Below are 25,703 nucleotides of genomic sequence, written 5' to 3' on the forward strand. Positions count from 1 at the left end.
CACGGACTCTGTTTAATTGTGGCACACGGGCTTCATTGCCCTGAGTCATGTGGGTTCTTAGTTCTCTGACCAGGGATCGATCCTGAGTCTCCTGTATTTCAAGGTGAATTCTTAACACTGGAGCACCAGAGAAGCCTGGAGAATCTATATTTCACTAAGTGATTCATGTGCGATTAAAGTTTGAGAAGCATTGGATTAAGACACTTTTATACATTCCTACAATCTGCCTTGACTTCCTTCCATTTCTCAGTGCATGTCTTCTGTACCATGAGCTTTCCTGAAGCTGGGACCCTGCATGACCTCAGGGCCAGGTACAGGCCTGGCATGTTATAGGCAAGGATTTTTCTCCCTAAAGTTACGCCCCAGGAAAGGTCCACAGAAAACCTTTCATTTTATAGGATGCTCTATAAATTATTTTGTTTTGAACCAAAAGTACTGTCTGGGAAAGGCACATTATCTTAAAATGACCTCAGTGCTAGTTTGGATGTTTATAGCAGTCACCTGGTGGATTCCATAAAAAAGAAATGCGACCCAATTTAGTCATCATTTCTTTAAAGCATGACTTCACGGTTGTAATTGCTGGATATCACGTTACGCGTGGCCTTTGAAGATCATCTTTAAAAGTATTACAGTATATGTTTATGTTGTGGGGGTCACAACCTGCATCTGCAAAATTAATTTAGAAAAAGACTGCTCCCTGAAGGCTTCCCTCATATCTGCACAATTCCTAACCCTGAGGTGTTAGCCCCTAGGGGCAGAGCAGGGAGGCCCACATTGGACAGGTGACTGGAAAGTCCTTGCGCTGCCTTTATTAGTGGTGGTTGCAGGTGAGTTTTCAACTCCAATCCTCATGACATTCCTAGAAAATGGAAATGCTGCTCTCTGAGTCTGCTTGCCTTTCAGCATCATTTATCCCACTCTGTAGCTAAAGACTCAGTTATCCAGATACCCCTCCCTCGGTCATTCCCCTCCTTCACTACATGTAGCCAAAGACTCAGTTATCCAGATACCCCTCCCTCGGTCATTCCCCTCCTTCACTACCTGTAGCCTCTTCTATCTGTAGCCCAGGGACCCGGGGGGACCCGAGATCCAGGCTTCTGCAAAGCTGTAGGTCCTGAGAGCTGCGGCTGGTCCCCTGTGCCCTCACACTTCCTGTTCCTGCACACCCTCCACCTTGCACACCCTATCTACCTTGTACAATGTCCACCACTCACATTCTTCCATCTTGCACATCCTCTTCACACACCCTACCACCTCACATATCCCATCCGCCTTGCACACCCTCTGCCTTGCATATTCTTCCACCTTGCACACCCCATCTGCCCTGCACACCCTCTGCCTTGCATGCCCACAGTGCTTGCTCGCTGCCCTCCTCACAAAGTGCCACCCAAACCAGCTCCCATTCCCCACCCTCCCTTTCCAATTCCTCATGCTCCAGACATTTTCCCCTCAGATCTAATTCCATTCTGTCCTGCTGCCAGGATTTTATTTAATGGAGGAATGGGAGGACAAAAGTAGATGAATGACTTGGAGCCCATCTCTTATTATGCTAACAATCGGCATTCTGTATTGGACATCTGGTTTTGCTTGGTTTTTGGGGTGAATGTGCAGGTGGCTGGTGGTGGGTGGCGTTCTCTGGGGTGGAGGAGAGGGGAGTGGGGGCTTCTTACCACACTGACGGGGCTTTCAAGGGAGATGCCACCTCTAGGTCCAGCCCTAATGGCCACTGAGCCCTAGCAAGAAAGAGTATAAATGGACTGGGGCGGTTGCAGTCATGGATTTGGGGGATAGATGTGGGAGATGAGGTTTTTGGAACCAAATTGTAAGGGGTCTTTCATGTCAAAGACCAAGTTTACCCTGTGGGACGTGGGGAGCAGTGAGGAGTGGACCAGGATGCTGGCATGATGGTGTCTTAGGACAATCCCTGTAACAACAACAAAGAGAAGGGATGAGAGAGGGCAAGACAGGAGGAGGGCAGACCAGTTAGGAGAGGATCGTAGCATTCCTGCCGCCTGAAGCAAGGCAGGGACGGGGAAAAAAGAAAGGAGAGGGTTGATGTGTAAGAACTTCACAAGGCAGAAGCGGGATGATGCGGAAAGAAATCGCCTGGGGACGACTTCCTGCTTTATAGGTGTGCAGCTGGGGGGTGGGCACCCAGCCATAGACCAGGTACCCCGGAGGAGGCTGGGAGATGCCAGCCTTGAGGGGCCCTGTGGGAGGAGTTGTCCAGGTGTTTGGATACGTGGGCCTGGGCTTGGCAGATCTGGATGGATTGGGGGCTTGCCGCAGGGATTCAGAAGGCTAGAGAGACGATGGTGAGGTGACCCAGAAGCAGCGGCAAAGTGATCTGGAAAAGTGGATGGAACTGAGAAACATTTAGGAGGTAGGATGGGCAGCACTTAGAGATGGTTGGAACGTGGCAGGTGAGATGGGGACAGAAATCAAAGTTGGCTTCCTGTGTTCCAGATGCCACAGCGTCTGAGAGGAGGGCAGGACAATCTGGGAACGAGGAGCAGTTTCGGGGGAAAGATGACGACTTAGTTTGCCTTGTTCCCAGAGCAGACCTTGCAGTGAGGATTTGGAGTCAGGGGACGATGAGGAAGCTGAGTGGGAAAGGAGGATACTGATGAAAGCTGTGAGCACACACGGTACTGCTGCGGGCAGGGGAGCCTTGGCTCTCCTGGGGACCCCCGAGGCACTGGGGACCACGCCTGAGGTTGGTCTCCAGAAGCCAGTTGAGCAGACTGCTGCAGGATTGGTTAACTCTCCCACACCTCCATCCTGTCCTGTAGTGGTGGGGGGCTTGTGGGGGGTGGAAGGGGTGAGGGAAGTCGGGGGTAGAAGGGTTGGGGAGAGAGTGTCCACAGGAGGAGAGCCCTTTTGGAAATGCACAGTTATCTCAGAGCAGACCAAGGGGTCTGCTAAATTTGTGACAGGTGATGAGACAGCTCAGATGGGTTGAGTCCCCGGCATCTGAGACTTGCCCCTGGAGATATCCCCGAACAGATAGTGGTGACGCGGCAGCAGCCGTCAAGGGGCCCTGGATGCTGTGCCCTGGACCCATGGGTGTTCGTGCTTGTTTAGGGCCCTCGTGGGTCCATGGTCGGATTAGACCCAGCACACATGCTCTCCTCCCACCCCTGGGCTGCCTGCAGAGCCCACGTGACTTCAGCGCTTGGTTCCCTTCCTGCACAATAGCCGTCGGCTCTTTCTACACCTCTGCCCTCCCTCCTGCTCTGTCGCGAGCATCACTTGTCAACAGTTCCAACAAATGGGGCTCATTAAGCAAAGAGGAAGCAAGTAGCCTGGGAGGAGATAGGTCCGTCCGAAGACAGTCTGGAGCTTCAAAAGCAGGAGAGCCGAGTGGGGTGAGGAGCGTATCCACATGAGCGACACTAAGTGAGCTCCCTGCAGTCAGAGGAGGGGCTCGTGCAGAGAGCAGCGTGAGCCGATGAGCGAAGGTCATGGAGCTGGCGCTGGATCCCTGTCCCCGCTGCATCCTCTTAGCCACAGACCAGGCGGGGTCGTTGAATGGGCCTGTACTTCTGTTTCTTTACATCTGCAGTGGGATGTCATGCCTAGCCCAGCACCATCTGATATTATAGAAATCTACTTGAACCACACATGTGACGGCACACATCTGGTGCTGCATGCTAAGCTGCTTCAGTCGTGTCTGACTCTGTGTGACCCTCTGAACTGAAGCCTGCCAGGCTCCCATGTCTATGGGATTCTCCAGGCAAGAATCCTGGAGTGGGTCTCCATGCCCTCCTCCAGGGGATCTTCCTGACCCAGGGATCGAACCTGTGTCTCTTAAGTCTCCTGTGTTGGCAGACGAGTTGCTTACCACTAGTGCCACCTGGGAAGCCTCTCTGGTAGCCACGTTTTAAAAAGGAAAAAGAAATGCCATTCATTTCAATAACACATTTTATCTAACTCAGTATACTCCTAATCTTATCATTTCAGCATGGAATCAACATAAAGAAATTTGAATGAGCCATTTTACATGGTGGCCAGGGAGGAAGGATTAATTCTTCAAACTCCAGTGTATGCTCTCCAACTTACAGCAGCTCTCAACTCAGACCCACCCCAGTCAAGGTCTCCCCAGGCACATGTGGCTGGTGGCCACATATGCGGTGGCGGAAGCCCAGGCCACCTGCCCGGAGGGTCCCGAGGAGAAGGCCAGCCCCCCACACGCCTCTGCTGTCAGCTCTTCACTGTAGGATCCAAGCCTCATAATAAGATAATTACAATACTGGACAGTGGTGTGATGGTTATAAAGGCAAGATATTTGAGCCTCACACCCACCCTATGAGATCTGTTTTGACATTATTACCCCTGAAATAGTTCAGGCACTGAAGTCTCAGCAGCTTGCCTGCAGTCCTGTTCCCGCTTACTGGTGACTTCCAGACCCTGTGCTTATTCGTGAAGCATCCCGCCAGCCCTAGGGGACACTCAGAGTCATTCACCTCAGGGCCTTTGCATATGCTCTTCCCTCTGCCTTCAGTGCCCACATTTCCTCTCACCCACATTTGCCTGCCTGGGTAACTCTCACTTTTCCTTCAGGTCACGGTTTGGACTATGCCTCCTCCAGGAAGCCTTCTCTGCTTACAGCCTTCCTGTCTTGGGCAGAGTGAGCCACTTCCCCGGCATCCGTGGCTGTCCCGTTCACCACCATAGCACTCGTCTTGCTGCGTGGTAACTGCCCGTTCATGTGTCTGTTCCCCTCCTGGGCACAGAACTGTCTATCTGGCCCATCACAACCCCCCCTGCCTGGCACGGAGCCAGGCCCATGGCAGGGACCCAGGCATAATTGTTAGGTGCTTCTGTGGATCCAAGACAGTGCCTGGCTGAAGACCTGCCACCATTGTTTGCTCCGTTTCTGATGATCCCCAGATAAGGAACCCGACACACAGTCACTGTGGTCGGTAAGTGTCATAATCACAATTGGCAGTCAGCCCCCTGGTTCCTGGCAGGTAGAACCCTCATTTTTTGAGTAACTAACCCTCAGGGAAGGTGACCCTGTTCTTAACTCAGCCACTCCTGGGAAATCTACCCCCATTGTTGGCAATTTACTCGGTAGTGAGACATTAGGGCTTGAGACGTTAGGAAAGTTGGTGGGGCTGGAGTCCATGTGTTTCTAGGAAAGATTCCTTGATCTTAGGGAAGAAAGTTAGAGAGCAGGATGTTGTCATGCCTGGGTGTGACCTCTGGGCCTGGGCCTCTGTCTCATAACCAGGAAGTGATCTGAGCACACTCCTTAGAGACACTGGGCACAGCAGAGCCAAAAGGTGGCAAAGGAGTCCTTGATGACATCCTCGAAGAGCGGAGCTCACCAACCCCGGAGCTGTCCTGACTCAGGACTTCTTGCTAGAGGGAGAAGACACTTATCACTTCCGCCAAGTGAGTTGGGGTTTTCTGTTCCTTTTAGCCTAAGTCAGCCCAACAGTTACACCACGTGCTGGAGGCACAGTGCAGTCTGAGAGCAGGTGGACAGCGCAGCAGGGATGTGGGCTCCAGCTCCAGCTCTGATGGTCCGTGAGCTCTTTGTACAAAGCTCGGGTGCCGCTTCTCCACAAAGCCTCCTCTCTCCCTCCTCCGGGTTCTTGTCTGTGTGTCTCCACGATCCCTGCTTGCATATTCTCTCCCTGTGGCTTGACGCTCATCATTTCTGTAGCCCCGTGTGGTACCTTGCACATAGTAGGTGCTTGAAAAAGCACTGGACTCGAAGTGAAAAGATGCTGCTGCTGCTGCTGCTAAGTCGCTTCAGTCGTGTCCGACCCTGTGTGACCCCATAGTCGGCAGCCCACCAGGCTCCCCTGTCCCTAGGATTCTCCAGGCAAGAACACTAGAGTGGGTTGCCATTGCCTTCTCCGTGGAAAGATGGGTGGATTAATATTAATATTGCTACTTCCCAGCTCATAAGGGAGAGGAGGTCTCCCCTAAAGCCGTCTGTTGGGCTGAGGAATTGTCTCCTGGCTCTGAGGCTCAGCTTCTTTGTCTGTAAAATGGGAAGGCTGGGCTAGATCTCCAGCTCAAAGAGGGTCCATAACTTGATAGCATTGTATACTGAGGGCCTGCCATGTGCTGGGCTGTGTAACCCAGGGACTTAGACACATTTGTATCCACCGGGATTCTCAAGGTCTAGGGAAGAAAGTACTTACTTGATAGATAGGGTTATATACTGAGGGCCTCCCCCAACCCCAGTGGTAAAAGACCCACCCACCAGTGCAGGAGACCCAGGAGATGTGGGTTCGATCCCTGGGTGAGGAAGACTCCCTGGAGGAGGGCATGGCAACCCACTCCAGTGTTCTTGCCTGGAGAATGCCATGGACAGAGGAGCCTGGAGGGCTGCAGTCCATGGGGTCGCGAAGAGTTGGACACACTGAGCAACTAAGCACAGCACAGACCAGGCAGGCGGGCAGGGGAGATGGTGGAGGGCAGGGGAAGGGTGGAATTCCACGTGGGAGAGGAGCCCGCCAGAGGAGGCAGGATACAGGGCACTTTGCTGGGGTGGGGGTGGGGTTTTCTCCAGAGGCTTGTAAGGACCTAATGTCTGATTCGGGCTTCTGAGAAACAGGCTTAAAAAAAAAAATTCAATGCAACCTCAGGCTTTGTTGGTTAAGGGTCATCTGTAAATTGAAGATGTCACCAGGCCATCACTGTCCCCAAGAGAGGGAACCGACCTGGGGAAGAAAGCTCTCCTACGTAGACTTTGTCCTGAGTCCCCTGAGCTGCCCACAGGGAGCTTGTCCTGGAAAAACCAGAGCGGAGGCGTGTCCCCTTCAGGTAGTCACACGGTGGTTGCAGACGGGGGCCCCTGCGCTCAGGGCTGTTGTTAACATTTCGGGAAGTCAGAGGAAATCGTTTACTTGCCGCCCAGGCCGCCTCCGTCTCTGCTGGATTTGCCTTGACACGGTGGCTCGGCTCTGTGCTCTCACCATGAGACTGCGATGGAACACACCAAGTGTGCCTTTGAGCCATTCAAAGCTCGGAAAGTAGAGTCTCTCTTAATCCCTGGACTTTGGTGGTGGATGGAATTATTTCATGCAGAAAAGATTTCTAAAAGAGCCTTTGTTTGGGAGCCAATTAACCAGATCATTTCTAAGCTTTCAGCAGCCCGAACCTTGGCAGTGTTGGCCACTCAGGGCTCCCTGCCCCCCTACCCAGGGTGCGGCCACTCTTGCAGCCAGCTCCACTCCTGTTCTGCCTCTTCCTTGATCAGAGGAATGGGAGGGTGGGGAGATGGTCTCTCGAGGACCTACTGCATGCCAGAAATCGTTTAATCATTTCATAACACCGTGAGGAGGATGGCGTCATGATTCCCATTTGACAGGTGCACTCACTGAGGCTCAGCGAGATGTATCCACTCATCCATTTACACGAGTATGAATTAAGGGCCTACCACAGGATGAACCCTGAGCCTGTGCTGGAGATACAACGGAGAACACAATGAACGTGTTCCCCACGCTCATGGAGCTCAGTGTCTAGGAGGGGAGGGGGCCCTGATGACATCTCCCTGCAGGTAAATGTTGTTAGAAGAGTTTAGTCTAGGCTGGGGAAGGCTTCCTGGAGGAAGCAGTGTTTGAACTGAGGTGGGAAGCATGAGTAGGTGTTACCCAGGCAGAGGGAGGGGCCAGGTGATCTGAGCGGAGGGAACAGCACTTCAAAGCCCTTGAAGCAAGAAGGAGCTTAGAGTTTTCCAAGGTCTCAGAGGTGCGTGTGGAGAGGGCCTGGAGAAAGAGAACACGCCGTGTGCCAGACGGTCATGCGTGTGATCTCGTCTGCTCCCCTGAGCCACCCATCCTGTTTACATGTGGGAAAACTGAGGGTCACAGAGGGCAGGTCACACTGCTGGTCAGAGGTGGAGCTGGGCAGCCCCGATCCACAGCCCAGGCCTCCTCAAACCCCAGCTCGGGCCTGGACCCATGAAGCTGCCAGCGCCCCCGCCCAGCACCTTGACCCCCCTTTTCCAGGTGCGAGATTTCCTGCAGGGAAAACCTGGACAGGCTCTCCTCAGCCGCAGGTTTTAGCTTCTGGTCCGTCTCAGCAGCATCCTTGCTTGAATCAGAGAGAGAAAACTTGGGGTCTGGTCATTGTATTCCATCAAGTCTCATTAAGATGCAAATTTGTACAGTTCACGAAGAAGGCAATTTGGAGGCATTTTCGCCCGTGACGTAGGACTCTTATCAGTTTCTCTCTGCTCTGTTGGTAGGTCTGAGGGTAGGGGAAGTGTGCGTGCTGGAACCCCCCACGCTGCCCTTGGCTGGGCTCCGAGGGGAAGTGCTTCCTGTGCAGCGAGATAACCCGCGGTGTGCAGAAACTGCCCCGGGCTCGTGACCCCTGGTGTAGGGGTCACCCACTTCAGGGCTCCTGCAACCTTCCTCCCCTCTGAGCCCCATGACCCCCACCTGCTAGCTCTGCCCTGGCCTCCTGATGTGGGCCAGGAGGGGCTGAGGCAGTTCTCTGGAACCAGACCACCTGGGTTCAAATCCCACTCTTCCACTCATTGGCTGTGTGTCTTTGGGCAAGTTTCTTAACCTCTCTGGGCCTCAGCGTCCTCCTCTGTGAAGCGAAATGCTGATAGCATCAGCTTATAAGGCTGCTGTGAAGATGAAATGAGATAATGCATGGAAAGCGCTTGGTAAGCACCCAGCCCATTCATGTTGGGCATTTCCACTGGTTCTGCCAGGTCCCCAGATTCTGTGTGGGTAGTTCTGACCCAGACCCTAGGTTCCGAGATCTCTTATTGTTGCTGTCGTGGAGTTAGACTTTCTCCAGGTCCTGGATGCCCTGCCCTGTGGTCCACCTGTCTGTGAGGCACAGGAACAACCAATACCTGCTTCTTTGCATGGGTAGCCACCTGTTGGTTGGCTGTTTTCCCATTCTGGATGTCAAACTTGGCCTTCCAGCCAGGACTTTTTTCTGTCACCTGACCCCCGCCCCTCCACCATCACTTAGTCTACGGCCCCGCCACCTGTGGCCAGATGCACTTATTTATAAATAAATGATTCAACTGACATCATCATTATTAGAGCTAATAGTTGTGGCGAGCTCTTTACCTTTAATTATGTTACCACATTCTCACAACAGTTTACTTATATAGAAACTGAGGCTCAGAGAAGTGGAGTGACTTGCCTGAGGACACACAGCTGGTACAGGGAAGAGCTGGAGCTCCGACCATGTCTGTCTGACTCCTGGCCTTCTTTGTGAGCCCTCTAGGCAAGCTGCCCTGTGGTTCCCAAGTGCGTGCTGTGTGCCAGGTGCTGCGCCCAGCACCTGGGATGGAGAGACCACTATCTTTAGCCTCAGCGAGCACACACACAGGGACAGGCAGGGGACAGACAATGACAGGCCAGGAGGAAGTGTGGCGGTGGAGGGAACTCAGGGGAGTGGCGTGAAAGAGACTGTGGAGAAGGCCTTTGTCTTCCCAGGGCGGAGTCAAGGGAAGCAGGGGCCTCAGCGGAGCGAACACTTGCCTTGAGAGTTGAAGGAAGCGTGGAAGTCTCTGCAGTCTTGCAGCGGAAAGCAATGAGGGAGCAGCAGGGGCACTGGCTTGCAGGTGTGAGGTACTGGGGTGCATTGAAGTGTAGGGACCAGGGATGGATGATGGGTGGGGAGCACCGTGGGAGGGGAGGCAAGAAGCATAGGTAGAGGCCAGGTCATTCTCGTTCACTCCCTTAGTCGTGTCTGACTCTGCAACCCCATGGACCACAGCATGCCAGGCTTTCCTGTCCTTCACTATCTCCTGGTGTGTGCTCAAATTCTCGTCCATCAACTCGGTGATGCCATCCCACCATGTCATCCTCTGTCGTCCCCTTCTCCTTCTGCCTTCAATCTTTCCCAGCATCAGGGTCTTTTCCAATGAGTAGGTCTTCGCATCAGGTGGCCAAAGTATTGGACCTTCAGCTTCATCATCAGTCCTTGCAATGAATACCGAGGGTTGAATTTCCTTTACAATTGACCTGGATTTGTCTCTTTGCTGTCCAAGGGACTCTCAAAAGTCTTCTCCAGTACCACAATTCAAAAGCATCAATTCTTTGGCCCTCAGCCTTCTTTATGGTCCAACCCTCATATCCATTCATGACTACAAAAAAAAACCAAAGCTTTAACTAGATAGACCTTTGTTGGCGAAGTGATGTCTCTGCTTTTTAATACGACGTCCAGATTTATCATAGCTTTTCTTCCAAGGAGGCCAGATCATGCTGAGCATCAAAGGCCAGGCCAAGTCAGAACTAACTAGAGGTTTGGGGTCATGGGTTCAAGAATCAGATGGACCTGGCCTGGAGTCTGAGCTTCTCCACTTCCCTGCTGTGTGACCTTGGACAAGACTCTTGACCTCTCTGAGCCTTGGTTTCTTCATCTGTGAAATAGAGGAGGGATAATCCAAAGGCCTCTCTCCTAGAGCAGTTGTGAGAAGAGGCGCGAAAATTGCGGAGCGTCTCTACAAGTGAACCTCGTTCAGCACTGACTGCTTGCGCTTGCTGGGCAAGTGTGGGAAGAGGGTGAGTCAGGAACCCCTGCCGGAGAGCTGGGTGCTATGAAGGAAAGCCAAGCAGGCTTAGAGTTAGAGATAACAAGAGAGGGGTTGGGGAGGGGAGTTATCTCCACCAGGGCTCACCAAGCCCTGGAGCCACCGGTCGGCATTCGTCCGCATTTATAGCCGCTCCCCATTGCCTGCATTGCTATCAGCTCTGCCTCCTGTTAGATCAGTGGTGGCGTTAGACTCTCATAGGGGCGCGAACCCTACCCTTAAAGTCAAGGCTGAAGAGCCTGAAATTGCCGCAAAATAGGCATAAAGTGTGCAATGAATGGAATGAGCTTGAATCAGCCCGAAACCATCCTCCCCACCACCACCACCCAAGTCTGTGGAAAAATTGTCTTCCCCAAAACCGATCCCTGGTGTCCAAAAGGTTGGAGACCAGTGATTTAAAACACACAAAACAGGCTTCCCAGGTGGTGCTTACAGTAAAGAACCCGCCTGCCAATGCAACATATTCAGGCTTGATCCCTGGGTACGGAAGATTCCCTGGAGGAGGGCATGGCAGTCCACTCCAGTAGTCTCGGCTCCAGAATCCCATGGACAGAGGCGCCTGGTGGGCTACAACCTATGAGGTTGCAAAAAGTCAGACACGACAGAAGCCGTTTCGCATGCACAACAAGGGACGTGGCATCTGAGCAGAGACTGGAAGGAGGTGGCATGCACCATGAGATGACTTTAATTAGCAATGTTGGGCCCAAAGGAGGCAGGGCACAGGGCCCTCAAACCAGCTTGTTGAGCCACGTGGAAGGGGTGCAGCCAGGAGCTGTGTCTGGGCTCCTGCTCCAGCGAATGTTAACAGTGCACGCTGAGCTCTTTTACTATTTCCAGCTGTTAGGGGAGTACCTATTGTCAACATGTAAATGTGACAAATTGAGAAATGAGGCAGGATTTCATCATCACAGCTAGGCCTTTTGTTACCCTTTGTGATTATGGCAAGGTCTGGCAGCCTCTCCAGTCCTGGCTGCACCCGAGGCAGCTGCGAAGCCCAGGACTCAGGCTTTCCCGGGCAGGACCAGAGAGCAAGCCCAGGGCAGCTCATGCCAGGGTGGTGTGTGCAGAGGATTTAGGTGAACATCGGCACGGACTGTGATTTCAGGATTCTCTTCTGTCGTGATTTGCCCAGGAGGGTTCACGGCCCTGTCAGGAGCCCAAGTGATCTGTTCACGGTCTGGGAAGGATTGGGGGCCACCATGTCCTATAGGCTTAAATGCGGAAAGATTGGGTTTTCAACACTACCTCTGTCATTCAGGGTGGTGATTCTTAGACCACCAATGGCAGAATTCTCTGGGATTCCTTATTTAAAACGTAGCTTCCAGCCCTGTCCTAGACCTGCTACATGCAGGCCCCTGGAATCTGCCTTCAACAAGCTCTCCAGTGGTTCACACACCCTGCAAAGTTAGGGGACAGTGGATGAGTAGGGGGACTTCCCAGGTGGGGCTAGTGGTAAGGAACCCACCTGCCAAAGAGATGTGGGTTCGATCCCTAAGTCGGGAAGATCCCCTGGAGGAGGGCAAGGTCACCCACTCCAGTATTCTTGCCTGGAGAATCCCATGGACAGAGGAGCCTGGTGGGCTACAGTCTACGGGGTTGCAAAGAATCGGACACGACTGAAGGGACTTTGCACACACCGACACACAGTTGAGTGGGGCCACTGATCAGAAGAACAGTTGCAGTCTGGATTGTCCTTGAGAGTCCCTTGGACGGCAGGCAGATCCAACCAGTCCATCCTAAGGAAAGTCAGCCCCAAATACCCATTCGAAGCACTGATGCTGAAACTGAAGCTCCAATATCCTCATGCGGTGAGGAAGTGGGTGAAAAGCCTCTGTCATCCTTCAAATGAGAAGAAAAAAAGAAAAAGCCTGATATATGTATTCTGGAGGCAAATGTGTCACTTTCCAATGGATTCTTTCCATCCTGAACACAATTGTCATTTCTCTCTGGTGAGTCATTGCAGAAGTTGGCTTTTTTTTTTTCTCACTGCCTTGTATGAGAAAAGGACACATTTTCAGGGACAGGCTGAAACCTCCCCCGGGACAGGACTTGGAAATTTACTTTTTATTGAGTTCAGCTAGTGGATTTACTGGGGCCATGACAGAGCCCAGTCCTAGGCTGTAGGGGAGACACGTAGACTTCTGGCAACAGAGGGGACGGTCATGCTCCTCTTAATCAGTACCCATCCTCGTTAGCTCAGATCTGCCCTTTCCGGGACTGCTTTCAGACTGTCTGGCTGCCATCCTGCTAGTTTTAATGAGAAAACATTTCCAAGTACCTTTTGACATCCATTCATGCATCCCTGCGCCAAAGAATTGATGCTTTTGAACTGTGGCACTGGAGAAGACTCTTGAGAGTCCCTTGGACAGCAAGGAGATCCAACCAGTCCATCCTTAAGGAAATCCACCCTGAATATTCATCAGAAGGGCTGATGCCAAAGCTGAAGCTCCAATACTTTGGCCACCTGAATGGAAGAGCCGACTCAATGGAAAAGACCCTGATGCTGGGGAAGATTGATGGCAGGAAGAGAAGGGGATGACAGAGGTCGAGATGGTTGGATGGCATCATCAACTCAATGGGCTTGAGTTTGAAGAAACTCTGGGAGATAGTGAAGGACAGGGAAGCCTGGCGTGCTGCAATCTATGGGGTTGCAAAGTCGGACACGGCTTAGTGACTGAATGACATTCATCCATCTGCTGTGTATCATACTCATTAGAGCATGTGTTCCTCGAACCATTCTCCAGTAGCTTCCCATCTGGCTTGCAGTCAGAGCCAGAGTCCCTCCCGCGTCAGCAAGGCCATTGGCGATCTAGTCCCGGTCACCTCTCTAACCTCCTCTGCCTCTCATTCAGCGCCAGCTGTGCTAACCTCCCTGGTCTACTAACCTCCGTAGTACCCCTCATGTTTGTTGAACATGCCAAGGGTGCATCATGTTTGTTGAACATGCCAAGGGTGCATCCACCCCAGGACCTTGGCACAGGCTGCTTCTTCCTCCTGTAACGCTCTTTCCCCCCAGATCTCTGTGACACTCCTTTCCTCACTTCCTTTAGGTCTCTGCTCAGAAATCACCACATTACCCTGACCATCCTGAATAAAATAGCATTCACCCCAGCCATCACTAACCCCGTTTTCCTCCGAGCATGTACAGAGTTTCCATGTTGTGTGTGTGCTTAGATGTTGATGTAGAGATAACTTGCTCAGTCGTGTCTGACCCTCTGCGACCCCTTGTACTGTAGGCTCCTCTGCCCATGGGACTTCCCAGGCTAGAATACTGGAGTGGGTTGCTGTTTCCTTCTCCAGGGGATCTTCCCAACCCAGAGATGGAAGCTGCATCTGCGGCATTAGCAGGTGGACTGTTTACAACTGTTCGACCCGGCAAGTCTTTATATAGTATTTATTCACTTCCTTTTTTTTTTTTTTTTTGAACCTCTCTCCCCCCACGAGAATGATAGCTCCCTGTAGATAGGAGCTGTGCCTTGGTTACTGCTATTTTCCCAACATCTAATACATGTTAAGTGTATTGTAGGCCCTTAGTAAGTAATGATTGGTGGATTGAATGAATGAATGCCTGCCTCTATTCCTTACCAGCTGTGTGAGCTGAAGCTCCGTAGCATTCTGAGCCTCAGGGACCAGGCCTGTGAAATGAACTTGTCATGGGGCTTTACGTGTTAAAGGGGACAGTGCATGTCAGAGCCTTGCATGGTTACTAGCACACTCAAAGTCCTCAGTGAATTCTGACCTACCTTAGACTCTTCTTATTTAGACCATCAGAGTAAAATGGAAGGTGCTAACGAAAATGAAAGAGGTTTGCAAAGGGCCATCGTGTTGAGAGATGGCAGTGGCTCCACCCAGGTGGCTGGAATCAGGAAAGGCTTCTCACGGGGTTGGCAGGACTCTGGGCTAGACAGGTTCTGAGCAGGTCGGTACTGAGTTTGTGGAATGATGGTACAAAAGATGGGGCAATGAGAGGGAAGAAGCAGAGGGAGGAAGTTCAGGGACTAGTTAGGCATGCTTCGTAAACTCTGGGGACTGTGAAACATGGGGAGGGTGGGGAGAAGCAGAATAAGGATGTGGAAGCATTTTTTTTCTCCCTGCAAGAGAAACCAGTTATTGCAACAATCGAACTAAGATAAAATCTGATTTCCGGTCCCCTTTTTGGGGCAGAGGGCTTTGCAGTCAGTAAAGCAATCCCTTGGCCTTGCCTTTTGGCTCCTCACAACCCTTCTATGGGGATGCCAGATGTATCAGGTGTTTTTATTTCTGCCAGGTGTTACCTGTAAATAACCTTGAATGAGTTCTCACCTCCCTAAGACACCTATTGGTTATGGTGAGATTTCTGGGTACAGGGCTACCGTGCTGTGTTGTAGATTGAGAAGAAATTAAAAATACATCTGTAAAGGGAAGCCAAGAAGGAAGATGTGAGGGGGAAGGACTAAATTGTTAACTTCAGAAAGCAGGAGGACTAGCATCTGCCGTCCATCCGCTGAACGCTGAGCACTTACTCTGTACAACGCAGCGTCTTCAGGCCCCGGGCCCGGTGGCCGGGACTTTGGCCCCTTGGCATAGTTTCATTTTCTTTGTTGTTGTTGTTTAGTCACTAAATCGTGACCCCATGGACTACAGCCCGCCAGGCTCCTCTGTCCATGGGATTTCCCAGGCAAGAACACTGGAGTGGGTTGCCATTTTCTCCTCCAGAGGATCTTCCCAACTCAGGCATTGAACCTGTATCTCTTGCGTCTCCTGCACTGCAGGCAAGAGGAGTTCTTTACTACTGAGCCAACTCTACTCGACTGAAAAGAAGAAAATTTCCATAACTTAAGGGATGTTGGAGGTTTCATCTCAAATGTCAATTCCAGTTGATTTTTTTACGGCTGCCCAGAGAAGATTTCTGAGACAATAGAGTGAGCTTAGCAGAAAGGAATCTGGTGACTGATTAGTAATGTCTGCATGGGGTTAAGGAGGAGAATCGTAGGTCAAACGCCACAGCTTTGCCACTGCAGGAATGAGCTGTGTGTATACCTATTATTCACTGACCTGAGGGTTTAAAGCAGAAGAAAATAATTTCTTGAGCCTGCACAGTTGGTGAGTGCGATGTGGCTAGTAACTCACGTGGAGTGCTGCAGGTATTCAGGGCTGCAAAGGAGACAGGAAGTGGTGCCCCAGGATGGTAACTCAGAGAAGTCCACGCATGCTAAGTTACTTCAGTCGTGCCTGACTCTTTGCCACCCTATCGACCGTGGCCCACCAGGCTCCTCTGTCCTTGGGATTCTCCAGGCCGTACTACTGAAGTGGGTTGCCATGCCCTCCTCCAGGGGGATCTTCCCCATCCAGGGGTCGAACCTGCGTCTTACGTCTCCCCCATTGGCAAGCAGGCTCTTTACCACCAGCACCACCAGGGAAACCCAAGTCAGAGAGGCAGGACTCCTTAAAGAGCTCACATCTCCAGAGTTTTCCAGTTGTCTCATCCACCCCTCAAAAGGCTTCATGAGTCTTCACCAAGCATTCAACTTGGTTCTCATAGAGACAATCTTCCTGCACTCATATTTCACCTTCTTGTGTTGAATGTAATTTGCTAGTTGATGTACAATGGATACAATCAGAACACACAGTTTGGAAACAGAGCTAACTCTTAGTGCGTACAACACAGTGGCTGGGAACAGAAGGGGCGAAACTAGAGATGCTGGATCACTGTCTTACAAGAAGGAGGGAAGGATTTTGGTTAATCCAGTGAATTAGTTATGCTAATTAAGAGAGCATCTCCTGTAAACAAATAGTTATCTTAAAAAAACAAAAAGGATTCAGCCTTCCTATGCTGTTCTGTAGCCTTTTTTTGCTAACTCAAGGGAAGAGCAGAGGCAGCTTTTTATGTCATCAAAGACTCTCACCACAACTGTATGCCTGGGGTTCAGTGGCAGGGACCTACCACGAAACTGATCCCTTTTCAGTGGACCTTTACGTCATCTCCAGTTTGGGACTATAACAGGGAATGTTGCGTTGTTCTTCCTCACTGGGTAGAGGGGAGCTCTGAATGGTGAGGAGTGCAAATGGACAGTAAAAGGGAACAGAGGATGGGAACATAAAATGGTGCAGCCGCTGTGAAAAACAGCACAGGTTCAAAACATGAAACCTAGAATCAACGCCGGACCAGAAACTCCACTTCTGGGCGTTTATCTGGAAGAGCTGAAAGCAGTGTCTTGAAGCAGAACTTGTACATCTGTGTTCATAGCAGTGTTACTCATGGTAACGAAAGGGTGAAAACAACCCAGTGTTCAGTGGCATGTGAGCAGATAAGCAAAGTGTGATCTATGCATTCAGTGGGATATTACTAGAAAGAAGAAATGCTGGCACCTGTTATAACGCGGATGAAACTTGAGGACTTTTTTTTTTTTTTTTTGTAGTCACTAAGTCGTGTCCACACAATAAACTGTGTAAAATTCTGAAAGAGATGGGAATACCAGACCACCTGCCCTGCCTCTTGAGAAACCTATATGCAGGTCAGGAAGCAACAGTTAGAACTGGACATGGAACAACAGACCAGTTCCAAATAGGAAAAGGAGTACGTCAGTGCTGTATATTGTCACCCTGCTTATTTAACTTCTATGCAAAGTACATCATGAGAAACGCCGGGCTGGATGAAGCACAAGCTGGAATCATGATTGTTGGGAGAAATACCAGTAACCTCAGATATGCAGATGACACCACCCTTATGGCAGAAAGTGAAGAGGAACTAGAGAGCCTCTTGATGAAAGTGAAAGAGGAGAGTGAAAAAGTTGGCTTAAAGCTCAACATTCAGAAAACGAAGATCATGGCATCTGGTTCCGTCACTTCATGGGAAATAGATGGGGAGACAGTGTCAGACTTTATTTTTGGGGGCTCCAAAATCACCGCAGATGGTGGTTGCAGCCATGTAATTAAAAGACACTTGCTCCTTGGAAGGAAAGTTATGACCAACCTAGATAACATATTAAAAAGCAGAGACATTACTTTGCCAACAAAGGTCCATCTAGTCAAGGCTATGGTTTTTCCAGTGGTCATGTACGGATGTGAGAGTTGGACTGTCAAGAAAGCTGAGCGGCGAAGAACTGATGCTTTTGAACTGTGGTGTTGGAGAAGACTCTTGAGAGTCCCTTGGACTGCAAGGAGATCCAACCAGTCCACCCTAAAGGAGACCAGTCCTGGGTGTTCATTGGAAGGACTGATGCTGAGGCTGAAACTCCAATACTTTGGCCACCTCATGTGAAGAGTTGACTCATTGGAAAAGACTCTGATACTGGGAGGGATTGGGGGCAGGAGGAGAAGGGGATGACAGAGGATGAGATGGCTGGATGGCATCACCGACTCGGTGCACTTGAGTTTGGGTGAACTCCGGGAGTTGGTGATGGACAGGGAGGCCTGGCGTGCTGTGATTCATGGGGCTGCAAAGAGTCAGACATGACTGAGTGACTGAACTGAACTGAACTGAAGTTATGTCCAACTCTTTGCTCTTTGTGATCCCACAGACTGCAGCACACCAGGCTCCCCTGCCTTCACTATCTCCAGGAGTTTGCTCAGACTCATGTCCATTGAGTCAGTGATGCCATCCAACCATCTCATCCTCCTCCACCCTCTTCTGCTTCAGTCTTTCCCAGCATCAGGGTCTCTTCCAATGAGTTGACTCTTTGCATCAGGTGGGCAAAGTATTGGAGCTTCAGCTTCAGCATCAGTCCTTCCAGTGCATGATGGGACTGGATGCCATGATCTTAGCTTTTGTAATGTTGAGTTTCAAGCCAGCTTTTTCATTCTCCTCTCGCATCCCCATCAAGAGGTTCTTTAGTTTCTCTTCAGTTTCTACCATTAGAGTGGTATCATCTGCATATCTGAGGTTGTTGATATTCCTCCTGGCAATATGAAATAAGCCCATCACAAAAGGACGAATACTGTATGATTCCACTTATCTGAAGCCCCTAGAACAGATTCCTAGAGACAGAAAGTAAAAGAGTGGGTGCCAGGGGCTGGGGGGAAAGGAGGTGGCAAGTTGTTGTTTAATGAGGACAGAGTTTCAGTTTTGCGAGATGAAAAGAGTTCATGATGAATTGGTTGTGGAACAGTATGAATATATTTAACACTACTGAACTTCACACTTAAAAATGGTGACGATGATAACTTCTATGTTATGTGTATTTTATCACAATTAAAAAGAATTTTAAAGAGACATGTGAGCAGATGTAAGCAGGAAATATCCACAGCTGCTAAGATTATCCAGAATTACAGCAAGCAGATATTATGTATGCCCTAAAGAGCCCCCTGGCTCCCCTTGTAGCTCAGTGGTTAAAGAGTCTGCCTGCAATGCAGGAGACCCGGGTTTGATTCCTGGGTTGAGAAGATCCCCTGGAGAAGGAAATGGCAGCCCACTCCAGTATTCTTACCTGGGAAACCCCATGGACAGAGGATCCTGACAGGCTACAGTCTTTGGGGGTCACAAGAGCCAGGCATGACGGAGTGACTAAGCACACGCAAAGAACCATCTGAATCTGGTCGAGTCTCCAGAACCAGCTTTCAGTTTGCAGAGGGGCAGAAGAGAGGAGATGTTGAACTGGACCCTGGGTGTGCACTCGGCAACGTCGACTGGGAGATGCCGCAAACTCCCAGGCGCTTCGGATGAACACGTGCAAGGAAACAAAAAGGATGGATGAGGAACCCATAGATTAAAACAGACCTAAGAGACTGGTCGACTTTTCAGATGGGCCAGAGTATTCTGTCCAGGGTTGCGCATTCGGGTAATAAAACAATTAAAAAAAAAAAGATGTAGGAAGTGATTCCTTAAAAGTCAGGAAAGGCATTACTGTGGGGGCCGTGAGTGGGGGAGTGTGTGTGCATGGGGTTTCCAGGGCTGGGGGCCGGGTGCTCTTTCTTTTCTGAGCGGTGTTTGCCTTATGATAATCTATTAATTCATATGCTAGATTTGTGTGTTTTTGTTTTATTTTTCAAAAAAAAAAAAAAAGGAAAAACCACTTGTTAGAAGAAAGAGAGAAGGTGTTGGATAAGAGGTGTTGGAGCAAATGTTAAAAGAGAGAGAGAGGAGTCACACCGATCTGGATAAAATCCAGGTTCCTCCTCCCATCAGCTCCATGACTGTTGGGGAGTGACTTAACCTCACAGTTCCCTCATCTGGAAAAGAAATGATCATAGTACTAAGCTCCTAGCACTGTGGCTTTTTAGTAAGACAACACACACTGTCCCGCAGGACTGTGCCTGGCCCCAGTGAATGTTATGAAAGTGAGTTGTTGCTGCTTCTGGAAATAAGAAGCCCCGAGGGCCCTCCTCCCCTCCACCCCCACTTGCTGTGTCACCCGGGGGAATTGAATGCCTCTTACTTTCCCTGATAATCCTCAGCCCTGGGCGAGAGTGCTAACACAGGCTGTGGGCTGCCTGCCGGGACCCATGGTACTCAGGGCTGAGCCTGCCGAAGCTTGCATTTCCTCCAACAAAGCCTCGGTCTCCGCAGGAAGTGGATGTGTGGAATTGTGAATACGTCCCAGTCACTGGCAGGTGAAAATGAGCCCCAGACAGAGAACCGAGACAGTAAATTGCTTCCTGTTGTCCTCTGCAGGAGAAAGCATGCTGCTTTTTACTCCGGAGGTTTGGGCTGTCTCCTGTAAGCCTTGTTTACCCTCTGCTGCCTTTATCAGGCTGGGTGAACCTGAAGAATAATCAAATGTTGGGTGATGACAGCAACCTTGGGCGAGGGTTACCTGCTCATCGAAGCCGCTTTAAAAAAAAAAAAAGATTGTATTTATTTGGCTGTGCCAGGCCTTAGTTGCAGCATGTTTTCCTTGCAGCCTGTGGGATCTTTAGCTGTGGTACATGGGATCTAGCTCCCCAACCAGGGGTTGAACCTGGGCCCCCTGCATCGAGAGCGTGGAGTCTTAGCCTCTTGACCACCAGGGAAGTCCTTACATCCACTTTTGACAGAATCTCCCCTCCGCAGGAAGTGGGGAAAGGACTCCAGTCCTTAATCCCTTAACTGCCCTGAAGGGAAATCCAGACACAGGGCAACCTCTGGAATTACCACTCCCCCCATCGTATCTGGATGCAGGAATGTGAGTTTACAAGAAACTACTTTTGTCTAGCGCTGGCATCTACTAGCCACTTTCACTCACCCTGCCCTGGGTTCCCAGAAAGATTCCGTCTAAACATCCCCTTCAGTTGGCAAATCCTTTCATGTTAGGTACCCCACCCCAGCCCTGCTCCATCCTGAATGATGTAAGGAGCTGCCAGGTTTCTTATTTACCCTTCCATTTATTTATTATTGTGATAAAATATGCATAACAAAATGTACTGTTTTCGCCATTTTCCAAGTGGCAGCTCAGTGGCCTTAGGTACATTCACACTGTTATACGATGGCCACCACCATCCGTCTCCAGAAATGTTTTCCTCTTGCAGAACTGAAACTCTGTCCCCATTAAACTCTGACTCCCCATTCCCCGTACCTCCAGCCCCTGGCAACCACCGTTCTATTTTCCTTCTCTATGAATTTGGCTGGTCTAGGTATGAATGGAATCATCGTGTTTGTCTTTTTGTGACTGGTTTATATAATTTAGCATAATGTCCTCAAGGTTCCTCCACATTGTAGCAGGTGTCAGAATCCCATTCTTTTCTGAGGCTGAATAATATTCCATTTTTAAGATAACTTTGTTGCTGTTCAGTCACTAAGTCGTGTTCGACTCTTTGCCACGCCATGGACTGTAACACGCCAGACTTCCCTATCCGTCACTATATCCCAGAGTTTGCTCAAACTCATGTCCATTGAGTCAGTGATCTCCTCTGTTGCCCCTTTCTCCTCCTGCCTTCAATCTTCCCAACATCAGGGTCTTTTCCAATGAGTCAGCTCTTCCTATCAGGTGGCCAAACTATTGGAGCTTCAGCTTTAGCCTCAGTCCTTCCAACGAACATTTAGGGTTGATTTCCTTGAGGATTGACTGGTTTGATATCCTTGCTGTTTAAGGGACTCTTAAGAGTCTTCTCTAACACCACAGTTAAAAAGCATCAATTCTTTGACACTCAGCCTTCTTTACGATCCAACTCTCACATCTGTACGTGACTACTGGAAAAACCATAGCTTTGGCTATACAGACCTTTGTTGGCAAAGTGATATCTCTACTTTTTAATATGCTATCTAAATTTGTCATAGCTTTTCATCCAAGGAGCAAGCATCTTTTAATTTCATGGGTGCACTCACCATCTGCCCTGATTTTGGTGCTCAAGAAAATAAAATGTCACTGTTTCCACTTTTCCTTCATCTGTCTGCTGTGAAATGATAGGACCAGATGCCATGATCTTAGTTTTTTGAATGTTGAATTTTAAGCCAGCTTTTTCGCTCTCCACTTTCACTTTCATCAAGAGGCTTTTTAGATCCTCTTTGCTTTCTGTCAACAGAGTGGTATCATCTGCATATCTGAGGTTGTTGACATTTCTCCCTGGGCAATCTTGATTCCAGCTTGTGATTCATCCAGCTGGCATTTTGCTTGATGTACTCGGCAGAGTTTCCAGAAGTAGGGTCTGCATTTGAATGTTTGTCTCTTGGGCTTTAGTTGTGCTGATTACAGGAATAAATGAAGAGAAGGCATTGGGAAAACTAAGTGGATTTCTGGTGCCCTTCAGTAGGTCAGAGAGATTGGAGAGTGGGTAAGAATAGAGCAGAGCTAGGGAATGGCAACCCACTCCAGGTTCTTGCCTGGAGAATCCCAGGGATGGGGGAGCCTGGTGGGAGGCCGTCTATGGGCTCGCACAGAGTTGGACACGACTGAAGTGACTTAGCAGCAGCAGCAGCAGCAGGACTTCCCTGGAGGCTTAGATGGTAAAGCGTCTGCCTACAATGCGGGAGACCCCGGTTTAATCCCTGGGTTGGGAAGATCTCCTGGAGAAGGAAATGGCAACCCACTCCAGTGTTCTTGCCTGGAGAATCCCATGGACGGAGGAGCCTGATAGGCTACAGTCCATGGGGTTGCAAAGAGTAGGACACCACTGAGTGATTTCACTTTCTTTCTTAGTGCAAGCTCAAGTGTTTGTGGGGGGAGGGAGATTTGAGGATGAGGAATTGGCACTTTTGGCATGGTAAATGGGAGAAGAGAGTTTTTTAAGGATTTTTTGGTTTCTTTGCCTCTTTGAGAATCTTCAGGAAAAGTTTATATTCCATCTTTTCTTTCCCCTGGATGTTGGACTTGAGTCCTTCTGAATGTAGCATAGTGGTTGGACTAGACCCAAGGAACCCCGGTTTTACTGGGTTACACTTGTGTGATATGTCAGGGGCTTATTCTATGCATCCGGTTACATCCTGACAGCAATATCAGACCACTAAACAGTATCAGATAGGAGGAAAAGTGGTTGGACTAGAAGGATTATTTGGCTTTTGCATGTAGGGTGGGCTGAAGGGGCCAAGGCCAGGATCAGGATGGCCATTTGGGAAGCTGTTAGGATGGTCACGGGGAGATACAGGTATATGTGCTCGGTGGCTTAGCCGTGTCCGACTCTCTTGTAACCCCATGGATTATAGCCCGCCAGGCTCCTCTGTCCATGGGATTTCCCTGGCAAGAATGCTGGAGTGGGTTGCCATTCCTTTTCCAGGGGATCTTCCCAACCCAGGGGTCAAACCCAAGCCTCCTACACTGGCAGGTGTGTTCTTTACCACTGAGCCCCCAGGGAAGCCCCCAGGAGGAGACACGTATTGCAGAAGTCTCCACAGAGCAGGCAGCGCTCGTGGCTATTATCCCTGCTCTGCAGGTTTGTGTAGTGCAGAATCTTGTTCATAGTAGTTCTTCCTAAGGCCCACTTGACTTTATACTCCAGGGTGTCTGGCTCTAGGTGAGTAACAGCACCATCGTGGTTATCTGGGGCATTAAGACCTTCTTTGTATTGTTCATCTGTATAGTCTTGCCACCTCTTCTTAATCTCTTCTGCTTCTGTTAGATCCTTGCCATTTCTGTCCTTTATTGTGCCCATCCTTGAATTATTATGAAAAAAAGCTAGTGGAGATGATGGAATCCCAGCTGAGTTATTTCACATCCTGAAAGATGAAGCTGTGAAAGTGCTGCACTCAATATGTCAGCAAATTTGGAAAACTCAGCAGTGGCCAGAGCACCGGAAAAGGTCAGTTTTCATTCTAATCGCAAAGAAAGGCAATGCCAAAGAATGCTCAAACTACTGTACTCATTTCACATGCTAGCAAGGTAATGCTCAAAACCCCTCAAGCTAGGCTTCAGCAGTATGTGAATTGAGAAATTTTAGATGTAGAAGGTGGATTTAATAAAGGCAGAGGAACCAGAGATCCAATTGCCAACATTCATTGGATCATAGAAAAAGCAAAGGAATTCCAGAAAACCATCTGCTTCTCATTCATTGACTATGCTATGGCCTTTGACTGTGTGGATCACAACAAACTGTGGAAAATTCTTAGAAATGGGAATACCAGACCACCTTACCTATCGCCAGAGAAACCTACATACAGGCCAAGAAGCAATAGTTAGAACCGGACATGGAACAACGAACTGGTTCAAAAATGGGAAAGGAGTGCGTCGAGGCTGTACACTGTTACCCTGCTTACTTAACTTATAGGCAGAGCACATCATGTGGAATGCTGGATGAATCACAAAGTGAATCAAGATTGCTGGGAGAAATATCAACAACCTCAGATATGCAGATATTACTACTTCAATGGCAGAAAGTGAAGATGAACTAAAGGGCCTCTTGATGAGGGTTAAAGAGGAAGCTGAAAAAGCTGGCTTAAAACTCAACATTCAGAGACTAAGATCATGGCATCTGATCCCATCACTTCATGGCAAACAGATGGAAAAAAAGTGGAAATAGTGACAGATTTTATTTGGGGGGGGCTCCAAAATTACTGCAGATGGTGACAACAGCCACGAAATTAAAAGCTTTTCTTGGAAGAAAAGCTATGACAAACCTAGACCATGTATTAAAAAGCAGAGATATCACTTTGCTGACAAATGTTTGTATAGTCTCAAAGCTATGGTTTTTCTAGTAGTCATATGCAGATGTGAGAGTTGGACCATAAAGAAGGCTAAGTGCTCAAGAATTGATGCTTTGGAACTGTGGTGCTGGAGAAGACTCTTGCTGCTGCTGCTGCTAAGTCACTTCAGGCGTGTCCGACTCTGTGCGACCCCATAGATGGCAGCCCACCAGGTCTTGAGAGTCCCTTAAATAGCAAGGAGTTCAAACCAGTCAATCCTAAAGGAAATCAACCCTAAGTGTTTATTGGGAGGACTGATGCTAAAGCTGAAGCTCCAATACTTTGGCCACCTGATGCAAAGAACAGACTCATTGGAAAAGACCCTGATGCTGGGAAAGATGGAGAGAAGGAGAAGAAAGGGGCAACAGAGGATGAGACTGTTGGATGGCATCACCGACTCGAAGGACATGGGTTTGGGTGAACTCCGGAAGATAATGAAGGACAGGGGAGCCTGGTGTGCTACAGGGCACGCACGGAGTCACAAAGAGTGACATGAGTGAGCTGCCTGAACAACAAGAGTGCACAGCAGTGAGGGGCATAGCTGGGAAGGAAAGGCCCTTTGCCTTGGGCTAATTAAGATCTTAATCATATCCTGAGGCCCTAGATTTTCTTTCTGTAAATACACACCCAGAGGAAGTTTACTTGAGCAGCACAGGACTTTGGTCTGTCCCTTGAGACTTGCCTTTGTCTTCTGAAGGGTTCAGAGAAGTCTAGACAGAAGCAATTTTTTTATTTCTTTGAATCTTTTGCCTCACCCACACCCTCCTGGAACATTTTCCACTGGGAGTAAGTAGAATCTGTCCTTATATTCCCCAAGCAGCTCAAAGTAAGGTTTGCTGCCATCACTGTGGAGGTGATTACTGTCGCAGTGAAGTCGCTCAGTCGTGTCCGACTCTTTGTGACCCCAGGGACTGTAGCCTTCCAGGCTCCTCTGTCCATGGGATTTTCCAGGCAATATACTAGAGTGCATTGCCATTTCCTTCTCCAGGGGATCTTCCCAACCCAGGGATTGAACCCGGGACTGGCCAATTTAGTCAGCAGGACACAAAGTTCTTGGATGGACTGGAACCCAACTGCAGAGTTCCCTAAGGCACATTGGAACAAGGTGGGGGCAGTGAGTGTCTTAATCATGTTTGCATCTCTAGCAGTTTGGCCTTGTGTAACCCC

General features: G+C 49.6%; 2 protein-coding genes across 3 annotated transcripts in view; both read left to right on the top strand.

Annotated features, from left to right (window-relative positions):
• HRH1 (histamine receptor H1) overlaps nt 1–25,703 on the top strand; it is a 108,856-nt gene that overhangs the window by 55,031 nt on the left and 28,122 nt on the right. The window contains exon 1 of one of the 2 annotated variants that reach the window (XM_069560932.1): nt 5,251–5,400. The exons of the other annotated variant lie outside the window; for it this stretch is intronic. The gene's annotated coding sequence lies outside the window, so the exon portion shown is untranslated. Of the gene's footprint in view, nt 1–5,250; nt 5,401–25,703 lie in introns of those variants that run through there. 2 annotated transcript variants of the gene reach the window in all.
• The window catches only part of ATG7 (autophagy related 7), a 388,924-nt gene that overhangs the window by 54,944 nt on the left and 308,277 nt on the right, over nt 1–25,703 (top strand). The gene's annotated exons all lie outside the window — the stretch shown is intronic.

This window comes from Ovis canadensis, chromosome 19, assembly GCF_042477335.2.
Source record: "Ovis canadensis isolate MfBH-ARS-UI-01 breed Bighorn chromosome 19, ARS-UI_OviCan_v2, whole genome shotgun sequence".
Taxonomy (NCBI): Eukaryota; Metazoa; Chordata; class Mammalia; order Artiodactyla; family Bovidae; genus Ovis; species Ovis canadensis.